This window comes from Microcaecilia unicolor, chromosome 14, assembly GCF_901765095.1.
Source record: "Microcaecilia unicolor chromosome 14, aMicUni1.1, whole genome shotgun sequence".
Classification (NCBI taxonomy): Eukaryota; Metazoa; Chordata; class Amphibia; order Gymnophiona; family Siphonopidae; genus Microcaecilia; species Microcaecilia unicolor.
The window spans coordinates 56034799-56060545 of NC_044044.1; the positions used below are offsets into that span (position 1 = coordinate 56034799).

Below are 25747 nucleotides of genomic sequence, written 5' to 3' on the forward strand. Positions count from 1 at the left end.
GGCAAGGGCTCTTCAGCTTGGAGAAAAGATAGCTGAGGGGAGATATGATAGAGGTCTATAAAATAATGAGTGAAATGGAACAGTTAGATGTGACTTGCTTGTCTACTGTTTCCAAAAATACTAGGACTAGGGACCATGCAATGAAGCTATTAAGTAGTAAATTTGAAAACGAATCAGAGAAAATATTTCTTCACTCAGCATGTAATTAAACTCTGGAATATAGCAGGGTTTGAAAAAGTTTTGGATAATTTCCTGAAATAAAAGTCCATAAGCCATTATTAAGATAGACTTGGGAAAATCCATTATCTTGCCCGTGAACTGGATTGGCCATTATTGGAATCAGGATACTGGGCTTGATGGACCTTTGGTGTACCCTGATATGATAATGCTTATATTCTTATTTTCTAACCTCAATGATTTATTGTACTTATGCTTCCTGTAAAACCTGCTTTCTTTTTTTTTTGTTTTTTTTTCATTAAAGATTCATTGAAAGAGCCACTCCTTTACCAAATAAAGATCAGTTACAGAAAGCAATGAAAGTTCGGGGCTTTCCAGCTTACACAATTGCTGGTTGGGTTACCCAAAAACAACAATATTGTTTTCATTTAGTATACAATGCAGTATGGTGTCCTGAAATTATTTCTGGGACACATTATGATGATCACACAAAAGGAGTCAAGGCATTTTTAGTTGGTGTTTTCCCAGAAGTGGTAGACCTAATACAGCATATGTTTTGTTTGTGAAGAATTGTTGATATAGATAGAATAAAAGCAGACATTGTAATTTTGATTGATGCATAAAAATTAATTGACATCATTACATGGTAAAACATTGTTTCCTCCATTAAGAACAATAATCATTTTGTTTTTGTTTGATACATTTTTTCTACAACCAGTTTTTGTTTTTTTATTCTTCACACACATGCAGCTTGGCAGTTCTGTAATGTAATACCCAGGGTGCTTTGCAGCAAACAATCCATGATGGCTTGGTTCTGGTATCACATACTGTAGGTTGGTCAGGCAGTAGCCCTATAGGAGAAAATATGAAACATTTTCAAAATAATTCATTTACTCAGATACATGACTTTTGAAAATTGAGGGTAGATATAGAAGCCTGAATAAAGGGGTGCCTAAATTTACACTGATTATTTTCAAGGATTGGAGCACATTCTTTTTAGTTTCAAATCTTTTTGTTAAACTTGGAAAAGGTTCCTTCAAAAATGCTTATTTACGTCAAAGGACTGCCAACTTCCACCCTTAAACTAAACAAGAAGCATGTTAATCCATGTGACTATATATTCTCAAACAACAAAGGACCTGGACACTGAAGACCCTCTGTATCCACTGTATAAAATTCCATATCCACTGTTCCCTCCTTACCCTCCCCCCCACCCCCCAAGTCAAGCAGCATGTGACAAAGGCTCAATCAGCTCATCCTTATAAGCCAAGGTTATTTACAATCAAACTACAGGCCCATTCTGAGAGATAATGTATATAAGGGCCTCAAACTAATATGACTTTTTTCCTGTGCTTAAAAGTTAATATAGAATCTTGCAACTCCCACAAGAGAAGAGAATAGAGGTTATTAAGCCAGTGCCAAAAAGAGGGCAGTATTGCTATGGACTAATATTGCAAGATAGTTTTAAGTCCTACTTTACTAATCTTCTGAAAAACTCAATACTCAGCCCTTCTCACCCCCATTCTACTAGGTTCCCCCACAGCCAATCCTAATGGAAAAAACACTATATTATACCCCTGGAGTGCCTCCGCATATTGGGCTATACAGTTCTCATACTGTTTAATTTTATCTCAATTCCATAATGAGTGTATAAAAGTGTTGTTCTCCACACTTCACATTCCCAGAAAAGTGGGCTTGGACTTGAGTAAAGTAGTCTCATAACAAGATCGGAAAGTGACAGTCCTGCAAGTAAGCACTATTCACTGTTTGGGAAATGGTCTGGTCAAACTGAATAAAGTGTCTTTTACAAAGCATTGTTACCGAATCCTAAATTGAGACTACTGCCGGCCCAACGCAGCCGCCGGTGGTAGTTCCACCCCGAGTGTGCACCCTTTCTGGGGGAAAAAGAAACTCCTGGAAATGGGTGGCGGTAAGGGCTTCCCGCTGCATGGCCACATGGTAAGAGTTCTGTTACCGCATGGCCATGTTTGTCTGGGGGCTTTTTACCCCCTGCAGTAAAAAGGGCCCTCGCATGCGAGAAAAACAGCTCCCGCAGCTAGCGCAGGACCCTTTTTTCCCACAGCTTGATAAAAGGACCCCATAATAAGTCAAACAATTCCAAATAGTTGTTTAGTCACCAGGCCCTCTATTATTTTGACAGAGTTCAATCTAGCAATCCTCATTCTCACTGCTGGGCAGTTCAGTTTTGGAGACTCATAGCTATGTGCTGTGAGTGGATACCAGCAGCTGAGCTAGCCTGTGCAGTGGTTAAATTGAAGTGGTGGGAGGGGGTGTTTAAGTTTAGGATAGAATCAGGTAAGGGAGAGTGGGGATAGGTGATGTATTTAACTTTCAGGTTCCTGATTGGATGTTAGGGTTGCTAAGGAAAAGGGATTAGAATGTTGGGGGATTTTGGCAGGCAGTAAATGTTTTGTGTGGGAGGAAGGTGGTGCATGAGAGCGGTTGGGAGTTTTGAGGCGGTCAGTTCGACTGTTAATCTGGTCGTGAGCCCTTGAGCCCAGGCCGAGGCCTAGTATAGGGTTTTGGCCAAGGCCTAGGGTAGACTAAACAGGTCCTACGCACTACCCCACCTAAGTCCAAAATTCTAGATTTATATGACAAAAATTCTTTCCTCCTTTTTTGCGTGCTCCTTGCAATGTCAGGAAAAACCTGAATCTTACCCCCTAGAAAAGGATCGTTCAAGTGACGAAAATAAGATCGAAATATGTTATTTTTATTTGGTTCTAGAGCAAAGGTAACTATCGACGTTGTTCTTTCAGTTATGAGCTTGAGAGAGTTCTCCAGGAATTCTGTTAAATTTTAAGATTAGGCTTATCTTGAGTTTGACCTTTGGAACACTTTATCCCTGATAAATATTGGGCCCTCGTTATGGGCGGAAAGTCCTCCACTGGGATCTCCAATATTTCTCTGAAATATTTCTTAAGCATGTCCACTGCTAGCCCCTTTTACTTCACCTTTATCTGCCTTCATCTTTCTCTGTTTCTTTGTTTTCTATGTTAATATGAATGATATACGTGTTTATCCAGGAAAAGGGTCTGATTATTCCTCCTCCAGTGTGGATACAAGTATATAGGCTGGTCACAATGAGCACATTTTTATTTTTATTAAGTCAACAGACCACCTTTTGTTAGAAACACTAAGAAAAAGAAGGCAGAAACATGTAATGCGGAGGAGAGAAAATATGCACAAAAATTTCACTTTCAAATCTCTGTGAATACTTTCAGTCAGTCATGTTCTTTGTAGTAACTGTCATGCAGGTGCAAAATACACAGGTAATTTTGTACCTGGGAACACTAACCCAGTAATCAATAAGTACACAATTTCCCTTTCATGTGGATGCAACAAAAAAGGTATGAAGACAGAAAATATAACTCTGGAGAATGCAATATTTTTTATTCATGTGCCAGGTACAATGGCATTAAGTAACACTACAACAGTTCAGTTTTTTGTTTACTAACTCTGGTTCCTTGTTTTTCAGGGAGTCATACAAAGCATGGTATGTGTTATTGCTCTTGCGACGTAGAATATCAAAAAATCGAGCATTTTGATCGGTGCCTTTTCTGCTCATGATGTCTATCTTCTCACTTTCTGTCAGATGGCCTTTGGTGTACAGGTGTTCTACATGGTCCTGAGTTCTGCGCATCTGTCTTTCCAGGTTGTTTATTTTCTGTTCGATTAAGTTTTTTGCTAAAAAAAAAAATGGAAGTAAGAAGACAAATTTAGTACAGATTCTTCCATGGTGTTTAATCGATGTTTTAGGAATGGACCTAGCAGAATGCAGGTCTTTTGCCCCCCTCCCCCCCCCCAAAAAAAAAAAAATCCCCTCTTTTATACTGTAGAATGACTTCTATAAGTTGGTAACTCTATCTCTTATATGCGTGAGCTCTCTTTATTGCTAAAATATAGTACCAGATTGAGTTTAATTGTCAGAATTAAAATATGTAGCAGAATTATTGATTGTGCTGGATCAGATACAAATATATACCAATATAAAAAAAATGCAGCTTATTGAGACAGAAGCAGAGAAACTAGATAGTGCTGGGGAGGAGTCGACTGTCTTGGTACATGTGGGTACCAATGACGTAGGAAAATGCGGGAGAGAGGTTCTGGAAGCCAAATTTAGGCTCTTAGGTAGAAAGCTCAAATCCAGATCCTCTAGGGTAGCATTTTCTGAACTGCTACCTTTTCCACGTGCAGGGCCCAAGAGACAGGCAGAGCTCCAGAATCTCAATGCGTGGATGAGACAATGGTGCAGGGAGGAGGGTTTTAGATTTGTTAGGAACTGGGCAACATTTTGGGGAAGGGGGAGCCTATTCCGAAAGGATGGGCTCCACCTTAACCAGGGTGGGACCAGGCTGCTGGCGTCGGCTTTTAAAAAGGAGATAGAGCAGCTTTTAAACTAGAAATGGGAGAAAGGCATTGGTTCGAGATAAGGTGTCTTGCAAAGATACCTCACAAACAGGGAAGATAGGGTTTCTGGATAGTGAGGTTGCGCAACAGACTGTGGTAGGCCAGGTGCCCTTAAATACAACTAAAGATCAGACAAAAGATGGCAAATCAGTAGTGTCCAGTACTAAGTATCATGCAAATAGGAACAACAAACATACTTTGAAATGTCTATATGTAAATGCTAGGAGTCTAAGAAATAAGAAGGGAGAGTTTTATATTGCACTAAATGAAAAATTGGATATAATAGGCATTACTGAGACCTGGTGGAAGGAGAAGGGATACTGTCATACCGGGGTACAAAATATATCTTAGTGATAGGGTGGACCGGACTGGTGGAGGGGTAGCATTGTATATGAACGAGAGCCTTGACTCAGATAGATTACAAATTCAGCAGGACACAAATCACACCCTTGAATCATTGTGGTTTGAAATTCCATGTATAAAAGGGAAAAGGACGGTGATAGGAGTGTACTACCATCCACCTCGCCAGGATGAGCGGGTAGACGCAGAAATGATAAAAGAAATCAGAGACGCGAACAAAATGGGCAATATGATAATAATGGGTGACTTCAATTATCCAAATATAGACTGGGTAAATGTAACATCGGGACACGCTAGAGAGGTGTACAATTCCTTGATGAAATCAATGACAGCTTTATGGAGCAACTGGTGCAGGAACGCATGATCTGGTGAGGGGCGTTATGGTACTAGGGCCGCTTGATAACAGTGATGATAATATGATCAGTTTAGATATCAACCTTGAAGTACCGTATTTTTCGGACTATAAGACGCACCGGACCATAAGGCGCACCTAGGTTTTAGAGGAGGGAAATAGGAAAAAAAATTTTTCCTTTTTCCCTCCTCTAAAACCTAGGTGCTCCGGTGCGTCTTGTCCGAATCCCTCCCTCCGAGTTTGGGATCGCCGTCAGGGTTACCTCCTCCCCCCCCCCCCCCCCCCCCGGCCCTGTCACCACTTCTCCCCTTACTCACGCGATCTTCCCTGGTGGTCTAGTGACGTCGGGGCAGGAAAGAGCTCCCTCTTTCCTGCCCAGCACGCTGCTCTACATCCTCCTGTATGCATTGCTGCTTGACGGTCTCGGCGAGATTCAAAATGGCCGCCGAGAATTGAAGTCTCGGCGGCCATTTTGAATCTCGCCGAGACCATCAGGCTGCATACAGGAGGATGGAGAGCAGCGCGCTGGGCAGGAAAGAGGGGGCTCTTTCCTGCCCCGACATCACTAGACCACCAGGGAAGATCGCGTGAGTAGGGAGAAGTGGTGACAGGGCCGGGGGGAGGAGGTAACCCTGTCGGTGATCCCGAACTCAGAGGGCGGGCGGCCTGCCAGCCAGCCAGCCAAATCTACCTTCGGACTATAACACGCACCCCCCATTTTCCTCCCAAATTTGGGGGGAAAAAAGTGCGTCGTATAGTCCGAAAAATACGGTAACTATACACAGGAAGTCAAATACATTAGCGTTTAACTTTAAAAAAGGAGACTATGATAAAATGAGAAGAACAGTGGAAAAAAAACTTAGGGGGGCAACTGAGAGGGTAAAAACTGTACAACAGGCATGGATGCTGTTCAAAGATACCATCCTGGTGGCTCAGGCCAAACATATTCCACAAATTAGAAAAGAAAGACGGAACTCCAAAAGACAGCCGGCCTGGTTGAAAAGTGAGGTGAAGGAAGCTATTAGGGCTAAAAGAAATGCCTTCAGAAAATGGAAGAAGGAACCGTCTGAAAATAACAAGAAGCAGCATAAGGAGTGTCAGAGCAAATGCAAGGCACAGATAAAGAAGGCCAAGAGGGATTACGAAAAAAGATAGCATTAGAGGCAAAAAAGCATAGTAAAAGATTTTTTCGGTATATTAAAAGCAGGAAGCCGGCAAAAGAATCGGTTGGGCCGCTGGATGACCGAGGGGTAAAAGGGGCGATCAAGGAAGACGAAGTAGCGGAGAGATTGAATGAATTCTTTGGTTCGGTCTTCACCAAGGAAGATTTGGGTGGGATACGGGTGTCGGAAATGATATTTCAAGCGGACAAGTCGGAGGAACTTACTTCACGGTAAACCTGGAGGATGTAATGGGGCAGTTCAGCAAACTGAAGAGTAGCAAATCTCCTGGACCGAATGGTATTCATCCTAGAGTACTGATAGAACTGAAAAATGAGCTTGCGGAGCTACTGCTAGAGATATGCAATTTATCCTTAAAATCGAGCGTGTTACCGGTAGATTGGAGGGTGGCCAATGTAATGCCCATTTTTAAAAAAGGTTCCAGGGGACATCCGGGAAATTATAGACTGGTAGCACGGCTTGTGTGTGGGGAAATCTTGCCTGACCAATTTACTTCAGTTCTTTGAAGGAGTAAACAAACATGTGGACAAAGGGCAGCTGGTTGATATTGTGTATCTGGATTTTCAAAAGGCGTTTGACAAGGTACCTCATGAAAGGCTACAGAGGAAATTGGAGGGTCATGGGATAGGAGGAAAAGTCCTATTGTGGATTAAAAACTGGTTGAAGGATAGGAAACAGAGAGTGGGGTTAAATGGGCAGTATTCACAATGGAGAAGGGTAGTTAGTGTCTTGTCTTGGAAAGGAGGTGAACCCTTAGGTCCCGTAAGGCCCCGAAGGACCTCAAAGGACAGCAGTGCAACCCCAAGTCTTCACCCGCGGCAGCCGCCGTTCACCAAGGGTTGAGCCCCCAGCTGCAGGCGGCCAACGGGACTTCTGGAACCGCGGGGTTGACGGGCTGACTCAGCACTGGAATCGGGAGCAGAGGGAGCAGGACAGAGGAATCCAGAAACAGGCAGTAGGTCAAAATAGGCGGCTAACAGAGAAGTCCAAAACAGGCAGCAGGTCAGGGCAGGCAGCAATCAGGGTAGTCCGGAAACAGTCCAAAGGTCAAACCAGGAAAACAAGGGAACGCTCAGAGAACTGAAGCACAAGAAGACTGGCCTCGGGAACAGAACCTGAAGCAATGTTCTGTCTCAGGCCCGCTCCTAAAATACTGTTGGTATTCAACCGCCCAGCCCCAACCAACATGGCCGGCCAATCAGAACCCGGTTGCTGACGAAATCCTTCTGGTTGGTCCCACCCGACCTCCCAGGTGGGACTACAGCGCCAGCCTCCCAACTCCTCTGAGGCGGAGCTTCGGGTTCCCACGCCCGAAAGTGGAGGAGACGCCGGCCATCGCATCTCGGCGCCATTCTCCCCGTTGGCGCAAGTACAGACCTCATAGCCGGCGATCGAGGCCCCGGAAGCCGCAATTGCCAGCCTACGGCCTCGGCGGCCATCGCCGCGGCGAGCCCCGGCTCTCCGCCGCGACCTCAAGAAGGCCGGCCTTCGCCGCAATGGGTACCGGCTACCGCCTCCCGCAGAGGGGCAGCCGGAGGGAGCGACGGATGTGACAGTTAGTGGGGTTCCTCAGGGGTCTGTGCTAGGACTGCTGCTTTTTAATATATTTATAAATGATTGGCAGATGACGTTTAATGTGAGCAAGTGCAAGGTGATGCATGTTGGGAAAAAGAACCCGAATTATAGCTACGTCGTGCAAGGTTCCACGTTAGGAGTTACGGACCAAGAAAGGGATCTGGGTGTCCTCGTCGATAATACACTGAAACCTTCTGCTCAGTATGCTGCTGCTGCTCAGAAAGCGAATAGAATGTTGGGTATTAGGAAAGGTATGGAAAACAGGTGTGAGGATGTTATAATGCCGTTATATCGCTCCATGGTGCGACCGCACCTTGAGTACTTTGTTCAATTCTGGTCGCCGCATCTCAAGAAAGATATAGTGGAATTGGAAAAGGTGCAGCGAAGGACGACTAAAATGATAGCGGGGATGGGACGACTACCCTATGAAGAAAGACTAAGGAGGCTAGGGCTTTTCAGCTAGGAGAAGAGACGGCTGAGGGGAGACATGATAGAGGTATATAAAATAACGAGTGGAGTGGAACAGGTGGATATGAAGCGTCTGTTCATGCTTTCCAAAAATACTAGGACTAGGGGGCATGCGATGAAACTACAGTGTTTACTAGTCCTAAAACAAATCGGAGAAAATGTTTCTTCACCAAACGCGTAATTAAACTCTGGCATTCGTTGCCAGAAAACGTGGTGAAGGCGGTTAGCTTGGCAGAGTTTAAAAAGGGGTTAGACGGTTTCCTAAATGACAAGTCCATAAACCGCTACTGAATGGACTTGGGAAAAATCCACAATTCCAGGAATAACATGTATAGAATGTTTGTACGTTTGGGAAGCTTACCAGGTGCCCTTGGCCTAGATTGGCCGTTGTGGACAGGATACTGGGCTCGATGGACCCTTGGTCTTTTCCCAGTGTGGCATTACTTATGTAACTAATCTGAATTCCAAGTCCCTCTTTCCCCCCTCCCCCTGGGAAACTTCTGATAACAAAAGACTATTCAGAACTGCTTCAGAGAAACTTCCTCTCCCTCCCACCTAAGACACTGATAACAAAAGCTTGGCTGGGTGGGTACCTGAAGGCTCATCAAGACATCTCCGAAGAATAAAAGTTCAAAAACACCAACAGACAGGAGAGGTGTGACCTACACCTATTAAAGACAAAAGGAAGCATAAACAGAAGGCCAGGCCATTTGCTGGCTACCTCAGACAACAAGACGCCAGCAGAATGTGCAGAAAGAAGGCTTTTTAGCATATGATGTAATCATGTTCCTCTATGAGCTACTTTACCCAAGACTCAATGTAAGACCATGAGCCTTTGCAAATTACCCACAACTCAGTGGACCCTAAGACAATAATGCTTTGCAATTACCCAGGACCCAGTGCAACCAGGAAGCAACTGACCAGGACATGCGATCATGTTTCCCTGTAAACTAAGAGTATAAAAAGCCAGGAGCATGCTCCTTTTGGACAGACTTTCTTCTCTTCTGCTGCTCTTCTCTTCTCTTCCCTCCTCCCCCACCAATGGATGCTGTAAGAATTCCTGCACTCCTGTGATCTTCTGTAACAGAGACTTGTAAGTTGTTCTTATGATTTAAACCTGCTATCTTGTTTAAGCTTATTTCTCCTATAAGGATTCTAAAGCTATTACCCCTTGCTTGTAACTATTACATTACCTGTATTATAAATAAACCCCTTTTGAAGCTAAAATCTGTTCTGAGCACATGTTTTTAAATCTCGCAGTGCAGGTTAATGTAATTCAATAGAGATAATATTTAATTCCCTTTATTCTTGCAATTGTAAATCTTATTACCTTATAGGTAATTGGTGGAGAATAAAAATCAAAAAATATATATATCTTAAAACTTATAAATAAAGCGCATGTTCTTAAAAACTAGAAATATTACCACATGCTCTGAATAATTCCCCCTGTTCTTAAATATCATATTAAGAACTGTGAACAATTCTTGTAACAGTTTAATTTTCGAAAGTGATCGCCGGCAATCTTCCGACACAAATTGGGAGATCACCGGCCAAATCGGTATTATCGAAAGCCGATTTTGGCCGGCCCCAACTGCTTTTTCGTCATGGTGCCGGCCAACCTTCAAGGGGGCATGTTGGTAGGGTAGTGAAGGCGGGGCAGGGGCAGGGGTACGAGATGGCCGTCTTCGCCTTATAATGGAAAAAAAGTGGCCGGTTCGAACGAGCATTTCGCCGGCTGGACTTGGTCCATCTATTTTTAGGACCAAATCTCAAAAAAGTGCCCAATTGACCAGATGACCACCAGAGGGAAGCGGGGATCACCTCCCCTTACTCCCCCAGTGGTCACCAACCCCAAAATATAATAAAACATTTTTTTGCCAGCCTGAAATGTCATACCCAGCTCCATGACAGCAGTATGCAGGTCCCTGGAGCAGTATTTAGTGTGTGCAGTGCGGGTCACATGATGACGCGCTGAAGAACAGATGCGTTCGATGAGAGCTCCTAGGCCCCTACAGCCTTAAAAGCAGCTGCAAACATCAATTCTGAACGTTATACGATATAGGAAAATCGACGAGGGAACATAGTAAAGGAGCTGCGAGCAATTCTAACCTCGATGGCAGCCAAATCAGCACGGAGGCAAGGAGACAAACTAAAGGTGTCGGAAACATCTAAAATGGCGGACTCAGAGAACGGAGGCCCCAGTTCAGTGAGTTCCGCATGGGTGGCAGAGATTGTCACTGAAGTCATTCAGGCCTTGAACCAGATTCTGGATCAAAAGTTCCAGGGGATTACTGCTGAAACGCTCGATGGAAAAATGGAGGCTATTATACAGTGTCATGTCAGCATATCTCAGATCTGGAGGACCGGGTACAACAGATGACTGCTGGCAAAAGTCACTGACCTGGAAAACAAGCTAGATGATATCAAGAACAGATCGCGCAGGGGAAACCATCGCTTGGTGGGATTACTGTAAAACATCTCGGACAGTGAACTGCGGACCTTTTTAGAGGAATGGCTTACCACCACGTTACAATTACAATCGTTGGCGTGCCCTCTCCGAATTGAACGGGCGCATAGAATGGGACCGAGGCGCCAAGGTGAAGCCAGACCGCGGGTAGTCATTTAAACTATTAAATTATGCCCATAAAATGGAGATATTAAGAGCGATCCGGGCAAAAGGTCCCTTAAAATATGAAGCTAAAACAATTCTCTGCTTTCAAGATTTCTCCTCCAGAGTCTCCTCACTCAGAAGAGCCTACTCACAAATATGTTCCACCTTGCATCAAAAACAGGTGCAGTTCGCGTTATTATACCCAGCGCGTCTCAAGATTTTCTCAGGCGGGAAATCATCCTTGTTTGATACACCAGAGGCAGCTCGGGACTTTTTAAATTTATAAATGCCACTATAATAAAATCCTATGCAGCGTGAGGATAGCGAGGCTGAAGAAACTGGAACTTAGAATCCTGAACTTTGGATTACCCCCTTTGTGTGAACAGAGCGGGCCACTCACTCCGGACTTAATAATCATTCAACGACACGAGACAAGGATTTGGGAAAGACTTGATAATTGAGTTAAATCTGTGGAGGCCGGCTGGACTCTCTGAGACCCTCGGAGGATAGCGGGAGATGACTAAGAGATCTATCCCCCACCTTAAATCACCCTAAGTTATACTCTGAAGAGGTGAATCCGAAGACTTGATTTTATTAGACAGCATAACAAGCATGGCTGCTTAACTCTTTGACATCTCGACCGTATATATGGCTGCAGGTTTGCCTAAAGACTTAATATGAGAGAATGTTATGTACATAAGGGATGAATAATCATACTGCAATAATGGGTGGGGGAAAGCAACGCGGAAGAACTAACAGATAGTCATAAGGGCTAAATGCATATGTGGATTTAATATGCTGTAAAACGGGGTTCTTAGAGTGAACAATAAGGTTTAGGCACATGTCTCCTGAGAAGTATGTCCTGATGGGGGGGAGGGGGAGTGATGTTAACATGGATGATGTGGAAGTAAGTATTAAGTGGGGCAGGAAGGTATAAGATAAGACACTTAGGGTTTAAAGGTGGATAGATTTTGATTAACATGTTCGCAGAAAGATTCTATAATCCAACGCACATGAGAGGGATAGGAAGAGAAAAATAATATAACGGAATGTAACAGGATGGTTGTTTAGGGGGAAGGGAGAGGAGACTCTCCTCGGGGGACCTAGTAGGAATGGCTGGCATGAATAATTCATGGTTAGGCAAACCTCGTGAGAGGTTATATAGAAATATAGGGGATATGGAAGAAAGAGGGGGGAAGAGGGCAGAGGGGACATGGGAAGGTGGGAGGGAAGGGGAGCAAGAAGGGAAGGGTTAGGGAAGATTCGGCTCTGTGCGGTCTGGAGGGGGGAGGCGCTGTGGTGGCTCTCGTGGAAGTGGCTGCAAAAACTTTGGAAACCACTCATGTTGAGGCTCGAGAAAATGGGGAGGAGTTGGAGGCTGGGCTGGCTCTTCCTATTCAAAGGAAATTTAAATCCTTGATTGAGAAAGACCCTAAGGGGGAGGGATGAGGCCATTGAGATACATCTCTTGGAATGTGTGTGTCGGGGGGGGGGTAACCTCCCTGATTAAGCGCCAAAAAATCATGCAGCTTTTAAATCGGCAAGCAGCGGATGTAGTATTTTTACAGGAGACACACTTGTCTTCGACAGAACACGCTAAATTCAAAAAATGGTGGGTAGGACACCTATTAGAAGCACCAGCACAGAATCGAAAGGCTGGAGTGATGATACTTTTTAGGAAGACAGTGGAAATACAGATCCAGGGTTGTTGGCGGGCAGAGGATGGTAGGTTTATTCTAGCCAAAGTAGTGATAAATAAACAGGAGTTCTTGCTAGCAAACATATCTGCCCCTAATGTTTATGATCAGGCCTTCTTTAGATCGCTGGTTCACAATATTGCCCAACATGAAGGTGCCCAAGTCATTATGGGAGGAGACTTCAATGGGGTTCATAATCCTAGCTTAGATACATCGAGAGGACAGAGGGCCGAGAAAAGATCGGGCTTAAAGGAAATCCCAATGCTTTGTGAGACCCTAGATCTAATTGACGTGTGGAGGATGCACTCGAATGAAAAGGAATATACACACATTTCCAGAGCACACACTTCCCAATCACGAATTGATTACTGGCTTTTATCTAAGAGCCTCTTTTCCAGGGTGCAGGATGCAGGAATAGGACCATATGGGGTCTCGGACCATGCCTATATATGGTGGACCTTGAAGGTCCCAGCAGGAGAGGGTAAAAGGCTTAACTGGCAATTCCCCCTGGCCCTGGTCCATGATAATTGCTTTCGAGAACATATAGCGCGTCAATGGGCACAGTTCCAGCTACATAACGCTGTTTACCAAGAGGATCCGATTTTGTTTTGGGAAATAGCAAAAGCGGTTTTACAGGGGGTGATTATAGCTTACTCAAGTCACAAGCAGAAGATGAGAGACAAGGAAATCCTACGCTTGGGTCAACAAATCTACTACTATTTAACATTTCTAAAGCGCTACCAGGGTTAGGTAGCGCTGTACAATTTAACAAAGAAGGACAGTCCCTGCTCAAAGGAGCTTACAATCTAAAGGAAAATCGGAAAAGCTCGTAGGCAGTGGGGTAATAAGCAGACTCTGCAAAATAAAGAACATCTATTAGTGCTCCAGGCTTCCCTTAACACCCTATTACATGAACGAGCAGTAAAATCTATACAATATTATAAATATCAACTCTACTTACATGGTAATAAACAGGGGAGGATGCTGGTTAACTTGGTGAACCGGAAAATGGGGAAGCAGAAAATACTACAGATCAGGACTACGGGGGAGGGGGGGGGAACCTAGTTAGATCAGATGAGGAAATAGTAGAAACTTTCCGACAATATTATGGAGCATTATATGCTATGTCACCGGAGGGTGAACTAGATAGTCATATGTATTTGGAGGAGAGGAACCTTCCAAGTTTAACCGATTCACAACGATCTAGATTAAACTATCAGATTACGGAAGAACAGGTATCCAGAGTCATAAAACAAGGGGCCTCACTTAAAGCACCAGGCCCTGATGGGTTTCGCTATAAATTTTATAAAATTTTGGAACAACCGGTGGTGCCGGCCCTGACAGCTTTATTCAATAAATTTGAAGAGACCGAGAACCTGTCAGATTCCTTAAAAGAGGTCCGGGTAGTGGTACTGTTGAAGCCGGGCCGAGATCCGGAAAAGACATCGTCCTACAGACCAATATCATTGCTGAATGTAGAGGCTAAGTTGTTTGCTAAGTTGTTGGCTAACAGACTGGTGGTGATCCTGCCTTCCCTTATTGAAGAAAGCCGAGCTGGCTTTGTTAGGGGACGAACAATTGCTAAAAACGTGCGGAAAATCTTAGCCTCGATGGATTGGGTGTAGAGACATGAAACTCCTTCCCTGCTCATCAGTTTCGATGCGGAGAAGGCGTTCGATAGAGTGAACTGGGACTTCATGTTTGCACCTCTAGAGAAATATGGCTTTGGGGGATTATGGATTACAGTGGTACGAGCATTGTATGCGGCGCCACGGGCAAAAATCTGGGTGACCGGGGTCCTGTCAGAATCTATAAATATTCAGAGGGGGACGCGACAGGGGTGTCCGCTCTCACCCTTACTATTTGTCTTAAGTATAGACCCCTTGATATGGAAAATTCTCTCAACTCCAGATATTGGAGGAGTGGAAATGGGGGAACATGGCTTTAAAGTCTCGGCCTTCGCGGACGATCTCTTGGTACACCTGACTAACCCCCAGGAATCCCTTCCAAACTTTTTTTTTTGTTACATTTGTACCCCGCACTTTCCCACTCTTGGCAGGCTCAATGCGGCTTACATATTATATACAGGTACTTATTTGTACCTGGGGCAATGGAGGGTTAAGTGACTTGCCCAGAGTCACAAGGAGCCGCCTGTGCCTAAAGTGGGAATCAAACTCAGTTCCTCAGTTCCCCAGGACCAGAGTCCACCACCCTAACCACTAGGCCACTCCTCCACTCCTGGACAGCATTGCAGAATTTGGAGATTTTTCAGGGTTCAAACTAAACTTAGATAAATTGCTAGCGTTGCCGACCAGCCCGATGGTGCGTAGACATTGGGAGGGACAGTTCCCCTTGCGGTGGGCGACACGTCAATTTCGATATTTAGGTGATATTTAGGTGTTAAACTCCCATACAAAACGTTCCTGATACGAGAACTAAATGTGGCCCACTTGTTGGACCAGACGGGACAGACGCTATCACAGTGGGCATTCCTACCCGTATCATTACTTGGCCGAATACAATTATTTAATATGATTTTATTTCCCAAATGGCTATATATATTACAAACCTTGCCGATTCAGCTTCTTAAGAAAGAAATTAAAGCCTTATATAGTTTTATTATCCAAGTTTTGTTGGCAAGGGAAGAAACCAAGAACCCAATTAAAAAACTTATTAGGCTCATGGAGCCAAGGGGGGACTAGGGGTGCCGGACATGCAAGGCTACAATTGGGCATGCTTATTAAGGCATCTGGGGGATTGGGTCCTGGATAAACAAAGATACACTCCTCGGAAATTAGAGCAGGCAACATATGGTAAATGGAATGTTTTTTTCGTTAATACACTGCCCTATGGGTAAAATTCCTGAGGAAATATGCGATAACCATCTCTTGAAGTCGATTCGGGCATCGTGGAACTTTTTGATCCCATTGCTAGGAGGGAATCTGCGGCAATCGGATCATATATCACTAGTGGGGAGCCCGGAGTTTGCCCCGGGTAATGATAATAGTAGTTTCCGATGATGGGAGAGTAAGGGGATCTGTTATATCCAAGATCTGTTAGACACAGAAGGGAGGATGTGGTCATGGGAGACAATGTTGGCATCTGGGAAGGTAGAGACACGGGACCTATTCACCTATTGGCAAATACAACACTATATCCAAAGCTTGAATATAGTGGACCGACGGTTCCCCCTCAGACAGAAAATACTCGAGTTTTTTTAGCCTATTCAGGATAGGGGGATATTGATATCAACATTAAAACTAGCATTAGATAAAATACAGAGGAAACCAGGGAAAGAGATACTACAACTGCAGTGGAGCCGAGATTTGGGACTACTGGCCGCCTCCATAGGTTTGGTTAAACTAATAGGGCGTATACCATCAGGGTTGGTTAGCGCAGAACTTCAGGAATGTAATTTTAAAGTACTACATAGAGCATATTTCTCACAGGAATGCCTCTTTAAGGTAGGAGGGATTAGCTCTCCAATCTGCACGAAATGTAAGAGGGAGATAAACTCATTCATGCATGCGTTTTGGGAATGTGTGCAAATCCAAGCATTTTGGAAAAAAGTGGCCCTCTATTTGGAACATCTGGGGGGGCGACCGGTGAGGCTATCCCCAACAGGATTTCTATTAGACTGATTTGAGGACTTTGGGCTACAAGATAAACATTTTAAATTGCTGATTCAGAAAGCAGGGATGTTGGGCAAGAGAGTAGTGTTGGGGGTGTGGACCAGCGATCAAGCTCCCATCATATTGGCAATGGAGGAATAGATTTCATAAGCTGATGCTATTGGAACTCCAGTATGCCCGCTCGACGTTCAAGTGGAAAAAATTATTTCTTTTAACCTGGGATAAGTATATTCAATCCTTGTCCCATAGAGCCCGCAGTCTGGTATTGAACTCGACATCTTGAAGAGAACTATAGAGAGCAGCAAAGAAAAAAAGGAGCTGGAAAAAGTAGAGACTGGGGTGGTTGGGCACCTCGCGGCCTTGGATGGCACAGAGTCGAATCTTGGGGGGGAGAACGACGAAGGAATAGGAGAGGAAGGGAGGGTAGAAGATAAACGGAGCAATGGGGAAGAACAACAGGTTACTAAAAACTGGGCACGCAGAGCATTACTACTTACACTCAGTTGGGTGGATTACAATCCTGGGGGGGGGGGGGGGGAATAGGGTATGATGGGGAATAAAATGTTCAAAGGTTGATGTTCAGCTGGTTTCCGTGCTCATGTTTGACAATCAAGATTTGTACTAAACGCATGACAAAAAATCTGTTGTGTACTTATCTACAATTTCATCAATAAAAATGTAGAAACATAAAGGTATACAGTGGTGGAAATAAGTATTTGATCCCTTGCTGATTTTGTAAGTTTGCCCACTGACAAAGACATGAGCAGCCCATAATTGAAGGGTAGGTTATTGGTAACAGTGAGAGATAGCACATCACAAATTAAATCCGGAAAATCACATTGTGGAAAGTATATGAATTTATTTGCATTCTGCAGAGGGAAATAAGTATTTAATCCCTCTGGCAAACAAGACCTAATACTTGGTGGCAAAACCCTTGTTGGCAAGCACAGCGGTCAGACGTCTTCTGTAGTTGATGATGAGGTTTGCACACGTCAGGAGGAATTTTGGTCCACTCCTCTTTGCAGATCATCTCTAAATCATTAAGAGTTCTGGGCTGTCGCTTGGCAACTCGCAGCTTCAGCTCCCTCCATAAGTTTTCAATGGGATTAAGGTCTGGTGACTGGCTAGGCCACTCCATGACCCTAATGTGCTTCTTCCTGAGCCACTCCTTTGTTGCCTTGGCTGTATGTTTTGGGTCATTGTCGTGCTGGAAGACCCAGCCACGACCCATTTTTAAGGCCCTGGCGGAGGGAAGGAGGTTGTCACTCAGAATTGTACGGTACATGGCCCCATCCATTCTCCCATTGATGCGGTGAAGTAGTCCTGTGCCCTTAGCAGAGAAACACCCCCAAAACATAACATTTCCACCTCCATGCTTGACAGTGGGGACGGTGTTCTTTGGGTCATAGGCAGCATTTCTCTTCCTCCAAACACGGCGAGTTGAGTTCATGCCAAAGAGCTCAATTTTTGTCTCATCTGACCACAGCACCTTCTCCCAATCACTCTCGGCATCATCCAGGTGTTCACTGGCAAACTTCAGACGGGCCGTCACATGTGCCTTCCGGAGCAGGGGGACCTTGCGGGCACTGCAGGATTGCAATCCGTTATGTCTTAATGTGTTACCAATGGTTTTCGTGGTGACAGTGGTCCCAGCTGCCTTGAGATCATTGACAAGTTCCCCCCTTGTAGTTGTAGGCTGATTTCTAACCTTCCTCATGATCAAGGATACCCCACGAGGTGAGATTTTGCGTGGAGCCCCAGATCTTTGTCGATTGACAGTCATTTTGTACTTCTTCCATTTTCTTACTATGGCACCAACAGTTGTCTCCTTCTCGCCCAGCGTCTTACTGATGGTTTTGTAGCCCATTCCAGCCTTGTGCAGGTGTATGATCTTGTCCCTGACATCCTTAGACAGCTCCTTGCTCTTGGCCATTTTGTAGAGGTTAGAGTCTGACTGATTCACTGAGTCTGTGGACAGGTGTCTTTCATACAGGTGACCATTGCCGACAGCTGTCTGTCATGCAGGTAACGAGTTGATTTGGAGCATCTACCTGGTCTGTAGGGGCCAGATCTCTTACTGGTTGGTGGGGGATCAAATACTTATTTCCCTCTGCAGAATGCAAATAAATTCATATACTTTCCACAATGTGATTTTCCGGATTTAATTTGTGATGTGCTATCTCTCACTGTTACCAATAACCTACCCTTCAATTATGGGCTGCTCATGTCTTTGTCAGTGGGCAAACTTACAAAATCAGCAAGGGATCAAATACTTATTTCCACCACTGTAGAGGTGGGAGGGAGAAAATGTAAACTCTTGATGACACAGCAGAAGACTTGTATCGAGGTGTATACAACTGAGAAATTACTCAAATGTTGCTAACAGAAATGTTAAGTCTTTGTTTATTCTGTTGATCATCAATAAAAATTGTTGAAACATAGTGGGTGCAGTGCACTTCAGGCAGGTGGACCCAGGCCCATCCCCCCTACCTGTTACAGTTGTGGTGATAAATATTGAGCCCTCCAAAAAACCCCAAAACCCACTGTGCCCACATCTAGGTGCCCCCCTTCACCACTTAGGGCTATGGTAATGATGTAGAGTTGTGGCAAGTGGGTTTTGGGGGGGGAATTGGGGGGGCTCAGCGCACAAGGTGAAGGAGCTATACTCGTGGCATCTATTTTTGGTGTTTTTTTAAATATTTAGAAATGCCCCTTAGGGTGCCCGGTTGGTGTCCTGGCATGTCAGGGGGACCAGTGCACTAGAAATGCTGGCTTCTCCCATGACCAAATGGCTTGCATTTTGCCAGGTTTGAGATGACCGGGCCCGGTTTCCATTATGGCTGGAAAACGAAGCTGGCCATCTCATGTAAACCCGGCGATCGATTTAGCCGGCCCCAACTGTATTTTGAAAATACGGTTTGCTCCGCCCCTTTGCGGAGCCAACCCCGAAGATGGCCAGCCGTTGATTTGGCCAGCGCCATTCGATTATGCCCCTCTATGCCACCTTTAATAGCAAATATATCAAGGCAGTTTACCTTTCCTCCTTCTGTAACTTTCATTGTGTGGCTTGTAAAAAGTCTCATGACTACATTCTCAAACATAAACTGTGACTTCTATGGAACAGGAAACTGGTAAACAAGCAGATCATCTTGTGCAACATATTATGTAGTAAAAATAAATACTATCCGCCTTATAATTGAAAGTGATGGGCGCCCATATTTCGACCCAAATCGGGAGATGGGCGTCTTTCTCCCGTGGGCGCCCAAATCGGTATAATGGAAAGCCGATTTTGGGTGTCTTCAACTCCACTCCACTCCCCTTTACACATGGAATTTTCAATCTATAGAGATTCCAAGATGTGTTTTGTTTTCTGCAGAATTTTCAATCTATTTAATTCAAGGCCCTCCTTAACATACAATGCTACCTCTCCACCAATTCAATCCACCCTATCACTACAATATAATTTGTTTGTTGTTCCTATTTACATCTTGCTCAGTAGTTGAAAGTGTTAATTTGCAATCTTTTGTCTGATTTTTATTTAAGGACACCTGATCTACTATGGTCTCTTTTGCAACCTCGCTATTAAGATACCCTTTCTTCCCTGTTTTGGTGATATCTTTGAAAGATACCTTCTGAATCATGTGTTTTCGAATGACTGTCGGCCTTCCCCCAGGTTCTGGTCTAAAATTTGCTCTATCTCCTTTTTAAATGCCGATGCCAGAAGCCTGGTCCCACCCTTGTTAAGGTGGAGCCCATCATTCCAGAATAGGCTGCCCCTTCCACAGAATGTTGCCCAGTTCCTTACAAATCTAAAACCATCGCCTCATCCTCACATTGAGACTCAAGCTCTGCCTGTCTCTTGGGCCCTGCGCTTGGAACAGGTAGCACTTCGGAAAATGCTACCCTAGAGGTTTTAGATTTGAACTTTCTACCTAGGAGCCTACATTTGGCTTCCAGAACCTGTCTCCCACATTTTCCTATTTCATTGATACCCACATGTACCGAGACAGCGGCTCCTCCCCAGCACTATCTAAAATCCTATCTAGATAAGGCATGAGATCCACCACCTTCACACCAGGCAGGCAAGTGACCAGGTGATCCTCACGTCTACCAGTCACCCAGCTATCTACATGCCTAATAATCAAATTGCCAACTACAACAGCCGTCCTAACTCTTCCCTTCTGGGCAGTGGCTCTTGGAGACACTTCCTCGGTGCGAGAGGATATTGCATCCCCTGGTGTGCTGGTCCTGTCTCCAGGATTACTTCTATCTGCACCAGGGCGATACTGTCCTTTTAGAAGGCCTTCTTCCTCCAAGGCAGCACAGGGGCTGCCAGATTGGAGGTGGGACTTCTCTACAATGTCCCTGTAGGCCTCCTCTATGTAGTTCTCCCTCAGCTCCTCCAAGTCTGCTACTCTAGCCTCAAGAGAACGGACTCGTTCTCTGACAGCTAGGAGCTCTTTGCATCGAGCACACATATGACCTCTCACCAACTGGGAGATAATCATACATGTGACTCTCAGTGCAAAAGACTGGATAGCACCCCTCTTGCTCCTGGACTACTGTCTGCATCTTAGTATTATAGAGCTGTTTATTTAAAACTTCTTAAGGTACTAGGGATATCAGCTGAATATAAAGAGCCTTAAGATTTGTGTAATTTGTATTTTATTTAGTGTTTGCTTCTCAGAAACTAGTTAAATGTAATTAAAACTTGAATGAAAATGCCCTTTTGTCCTAATTAGAATATAACTGAAGAGCTGAGCTAGGGGTGGGTGGGAGTCGAGAATAGTGGGTGAGAATGACGCCTGAACTAGGCCCTACTGTGCCTTCTATAGGCTATCTGTTACTTCTGTGGCAGAAAATTCAAGTTTTAAAACTATGCTGAAAAAGGTATGGGGACTAGCTAATAAACTCAGCTTTTTTTTTAAATTCTATGTTTATCATTATCCTACAGTTCCTCTTTTAAACCCAATCTTTAAGTTACCAAGCACAGAATAAAATAATGTCATTTACCTGTAGAAAAATCTGATGCCGTGGTAAACAAACCTTGTTGTTTCAGTTTGACATATCTGCAGCTTTCGATGCCATTGATCACTACCAAATGTTATGTAAACTTAGCACTTTGGGCATGGGAGATAATGTGCTGAAATGGTTTTCAGAATTTTTGAAGAAAAGGACATAATGAGGCATATTTTCAAAGCACTTAGCCTCCCAAAGTTCCATAGAAACCTATGGAACTTAGCCTCCCAAAGTGCTTTGAAAATATGCCTCATTGTGTTACGGGTCAAATATCAGTTTCACCAACATGAAGGCTTGTTGTGGAGTTCCACTGGGTTCTTCTCTTTCGCCTTTGCTATTTTTCACGCCATCTCTGAGCCTTTCCTCTGACACAACTTCCAAGGTCCTGTCAACAGGAAGTTGTATCAGAGGGAAGGCTCAGGCTGATGCAAGCAGGTGAAATGTGCTGCCGGCAAAGAACTAAAGGATTTAAAGCTACCAGGGGGGTCAGGGGGTTAGAGTTAAATGACCCCCTCGATCTCCTGGTGGGAGAGATGCTGTGTGTCTTTAGCTGGCGAGGCTTGGGGATCCTTGCCAGCCACATCACTGCTGTGCTGCTGCTGGGTAGGTCTGTGCCCACCTGGGCCCACCCACAGCTACACTACTGGGATATACAGTGGGGGAAATAAGTATTTGATCCCTTGCTGATTTTGTAAGTGTGCCCACTGACAAAGACATGAGCAGCCCATAATTGAAGGGTAGGTTATTGGTAACAGTGAGAGATAGCACATCACAAATTAAATCCGGAAAATCACATTGTGGAAAGTATATGAATTTATTTGCATTCTGCAGAGGGAAATAAGTATTTGATCCCCCACCAACCAGTAAGAGATCTGGCCCCTACAGACCAGGTAGATGCTCCAAATCAACTCGTTACCTGCATGACAGACAGCTGTCGGCAATGGTCACCTATATGAAAGACACCTGTCCACAGACTCAGTGAATCAGTCAGACTCTAACCTCTACAAAATGGCCAAGAGCAAGGAGCTGTCTAAGGATGTCAGGGACAAGATCATACACCTGCACAAGGCTGGAATGGGCTACAAAACCATCAGTAAGACGCTGGGCGAGAAGGAGACAACTGTTGGTGCCATAGTAAGAAAATGGAAGAAGTACAAAATGACTGTCAATCGACAAAGATCTGGGGCTCCACGCAAAATCTCACCTCGTGGGGTATCCTTGATCATGAGGAAAGTTAGAAATCAGCCTACAACTAAAAGGGGGGAACTTGTCAATGATCTCAAGGCAGCTGGGACCACTGTCACCACGAAAACCATTGGTAACACATTACGACATAACGGATTGCAATCCTGCAGTGCCCACAAGGTCCCCCTGCTCCGGAAGGCACATGTGACGGCCCGTCTGAAGTTTGCCAGTGAATACCTGGATGATGCCGAGAGTGATTGGGAGAAGGTGCTGTGGTCAGATGAGACAAAAATTGAGCTCTTTGGCATGAACTCAACTCGCCGTGTTTGGAGGAAGAGAAATGCTGCCTATGACCCAAAGAACACCGTCCCCACTGTCAAGCATGGAGGTGGAAATGTTATGTTTTGGGGGTGTTTCTCTGCTAAGGGCACAGGACTACTTCACCGCATCAATGGGAGAATGGATGGGGCCATGTACCGTACAATTCTGAGTGACAACCTCCTTCCCTCCGCCAGGGCCTTAAAAATGGGTCGTGGCTGGGTCTTCCAGCACGACAATGACCCAAAACATACAGCCAAGGCAACAAAGGAGTGGCTCAGGAAGAAGCACATTAGGGTCATGGAGTGGCCTAGCCAGTCACCAGACCTTAATCCCATTGAAAACTTATGGAGGGAGCTGAAGCTGCGAGTTGCCAAGCGACAGCCCAGAACTCTTAATGATCTAGAGATGATCTGCAAAGAGGAGTGGACCAAAATTCCTCCTGACATGTGTGCAAACCTCATCATCAACTACAGAAGACATCTGACCGCTGTGCTTGCCAACAAGGGTTTTGCCACCAAGTATTAGGTCTTGTTTGCCAGAGGGATCAAATACTTATTTCCCTCTGCAGAATGCAAATAAATTCATATACTTTCCACAATGTGATTTTCCGGATTTAATTTGTGATGTGCTATCTCTCACTGTTACCAATAACCTACCCTTCAATTATGGGCTGCTCATGTCTTTGTCAGTGGGCACACTTACAAAATCAGCAAGGGATCAAATACTTATTTCCCCCACTGTATACAACTTACAGTATTCTGTAAGTTATGTGTGTAAGCGGGAGCCCTACCTTTGTTATACTCATGCTTTGCCCATATGTACACCCATTACAGAATAGCACTTAGATGCCCTGCTTTCACTCTTGAGTAAGTGTACACACACATGTAAGTGCTAGTGTTCTAGGGGAAAGACAAAGAAGAGGAAACTGCAGTCTGCAAATAATGCCAAGTAGTCCACAAGAAGCAGAATACATGTCCTATATTGATGGAGAACTTTATTCCCCAGTTACCTCGCAGCCACAAATCGACAACTTCTCTCAGAGGCTTCCCATAATGACTGTGGATTCATCTCCCGCTGCAGTGTCTGGAGGTGGAGATCGAGTGCTGCTTGGGAGTGAGGTATCTCCTAGCCCATTTGGAATCCTCTCTCCCCAAGAGGGGCTGCCCCCATTTGGAGTGGACTCCAATGGGTGCAATGGCAGAATTGTCTTCCAGAGGAGGCTCTTTGGAGAGCCAGAATGTTCCAGCTGCTACCAAGGTCCTTGTGGATACATCAGCAAGAAGCCTTGTGTTGGTCGACCCCCAGCAACAACAATAGGCTACCTTGAGTAGAATGGTGTCTGCAGCTCCAGGAGCCTCAGGGAGTGTGATTGGAACTTCAGAGACAGTGGCCGTAATAACTGGTTCTATGCCTTTACAAGGTATTTGGTCTATGCTTTTGATAATGGACATTTTGATTTATAAATGTTCAATGGATTTAAGTTCTTTGGTAACTACGGTATCAGAATTGGCAAATAAGCAAGGAACTATTGAGAGAGATCACCTGCAGAGAATTGAGACTTTAGAGAGCGACACTAAAGAAGTGAAGTCATTATAAATGGTCTTGTTCCATGTGGAAACTCAAAAGAGTAAAACCTTTCTTCCCAAGGGCCATTTTTCGAAACCTGGTACAGTCAATGGTACTAAGCCAACTGGATTACTGCATCACACTTTACGCTGGCTTTAAAGAACAAATTATCAAGAAACTTCAAACTGCCCAAAATACCGCAGCCAGACTTATATTTGGAAGGACAAAATATGAAAGCGCAAAACCCCTAAGAGAGAAATTATACTGGCTCCCACTTAAAGAACGGATTGCATTAAAAATCTGCACGATTATGCATAAAATCATTCACGGAGAAGCCCCGTCTTACATGCTTGACCTCGTGGACCTCCCACCCAGAAATGCCAAAAGATCCGCCCAAACTTTCCTCAATCTACATTTCCCCAGCTGCAAAGGATTAAAATACAAAATAACACATGCGTCCAGCTTTTCCTACACGAGCATGCAGATGTGGAATGCTCTTCCAAATCACTTGAAAACAATTAATGAAATAACAAACTTTTGCAAATCGTTGAAAACCTATCTCTTCACCAAAGCCTATCACGAGAATCCATAACTAACTACAACACATCTCCACTCCTCCCTTACTAAGATTGTCTTTTTTCGGTAATTGCTTGATTAGATTGAATTGTTAGCCATGTTATTATTGATATCTTTGTAACATCAAATGTATCTCTGTACCATGAAATGGTGATGCCATGACAGGTTTTGTAAGCCACATTGAACCTGCAAACAGGTGGGAAAATGTGGGATACAAGTGCAATAAATAAATAAGATTATTTTACATATAAAGCTGGAACAGATGTAAAATTATTCCAGGCGTTTGAACATGAGGGTGTTAAACTTTCCTAACTCTTTAGGTCAATCTCCCTTGGAAACATGGAAGAAATACCTTCCAGAGGTTTTAAATATACCTATATCTAATGTGCCACCTTTTATTAAGGTATGTGGTCTCCCAAAAAGATGTAATCCAGAACTTCAAAGTAATGAGGCTTTGGACATGTCAGCAATTTTAGAATCATCAAATGAAGAGGTCCAAGCGAGATCAACATTATTGGTCTGTAGTGTGTTTGAGCAAGACTTGATTTTGCTTATTCACCTTTACTTTTAAAAATCCAATACTCTTTATGCGACAG

At 44.3% G+C, this 25747-nt stretch overlaps 1 long non-coding RNA gene across 3 annotated transcripts in view; it reads right to left on the bottom strand.

The window, feature by feature from the left end:
• Positions 1–3574: 3574 nt before the first annotated feature.
• Positions 3575–25747, bottom strand: part of LOC115458382 — a 67257-nt gene continuing 45084 nt past the window's right edge. The window contains exons 4-5 of one of the 3 annotated variants that reach the window (XR_003940048.1): positions 9138–9212; positions 3575–3885 (exon numbers count right to left, since the gene is read on the bottom strand). This is a non-coding gene — a long non-coding RNA (uncharacterized LOC115458382). Of the gene's footprint in view, positions 3886–9137; positions 9213–14335; positions 14347–25747 lie in introns of those variants that run through there. The other 2 variants (XR_003940046.1, XR_003940047.1) reach the window with 2 other exon arrangements.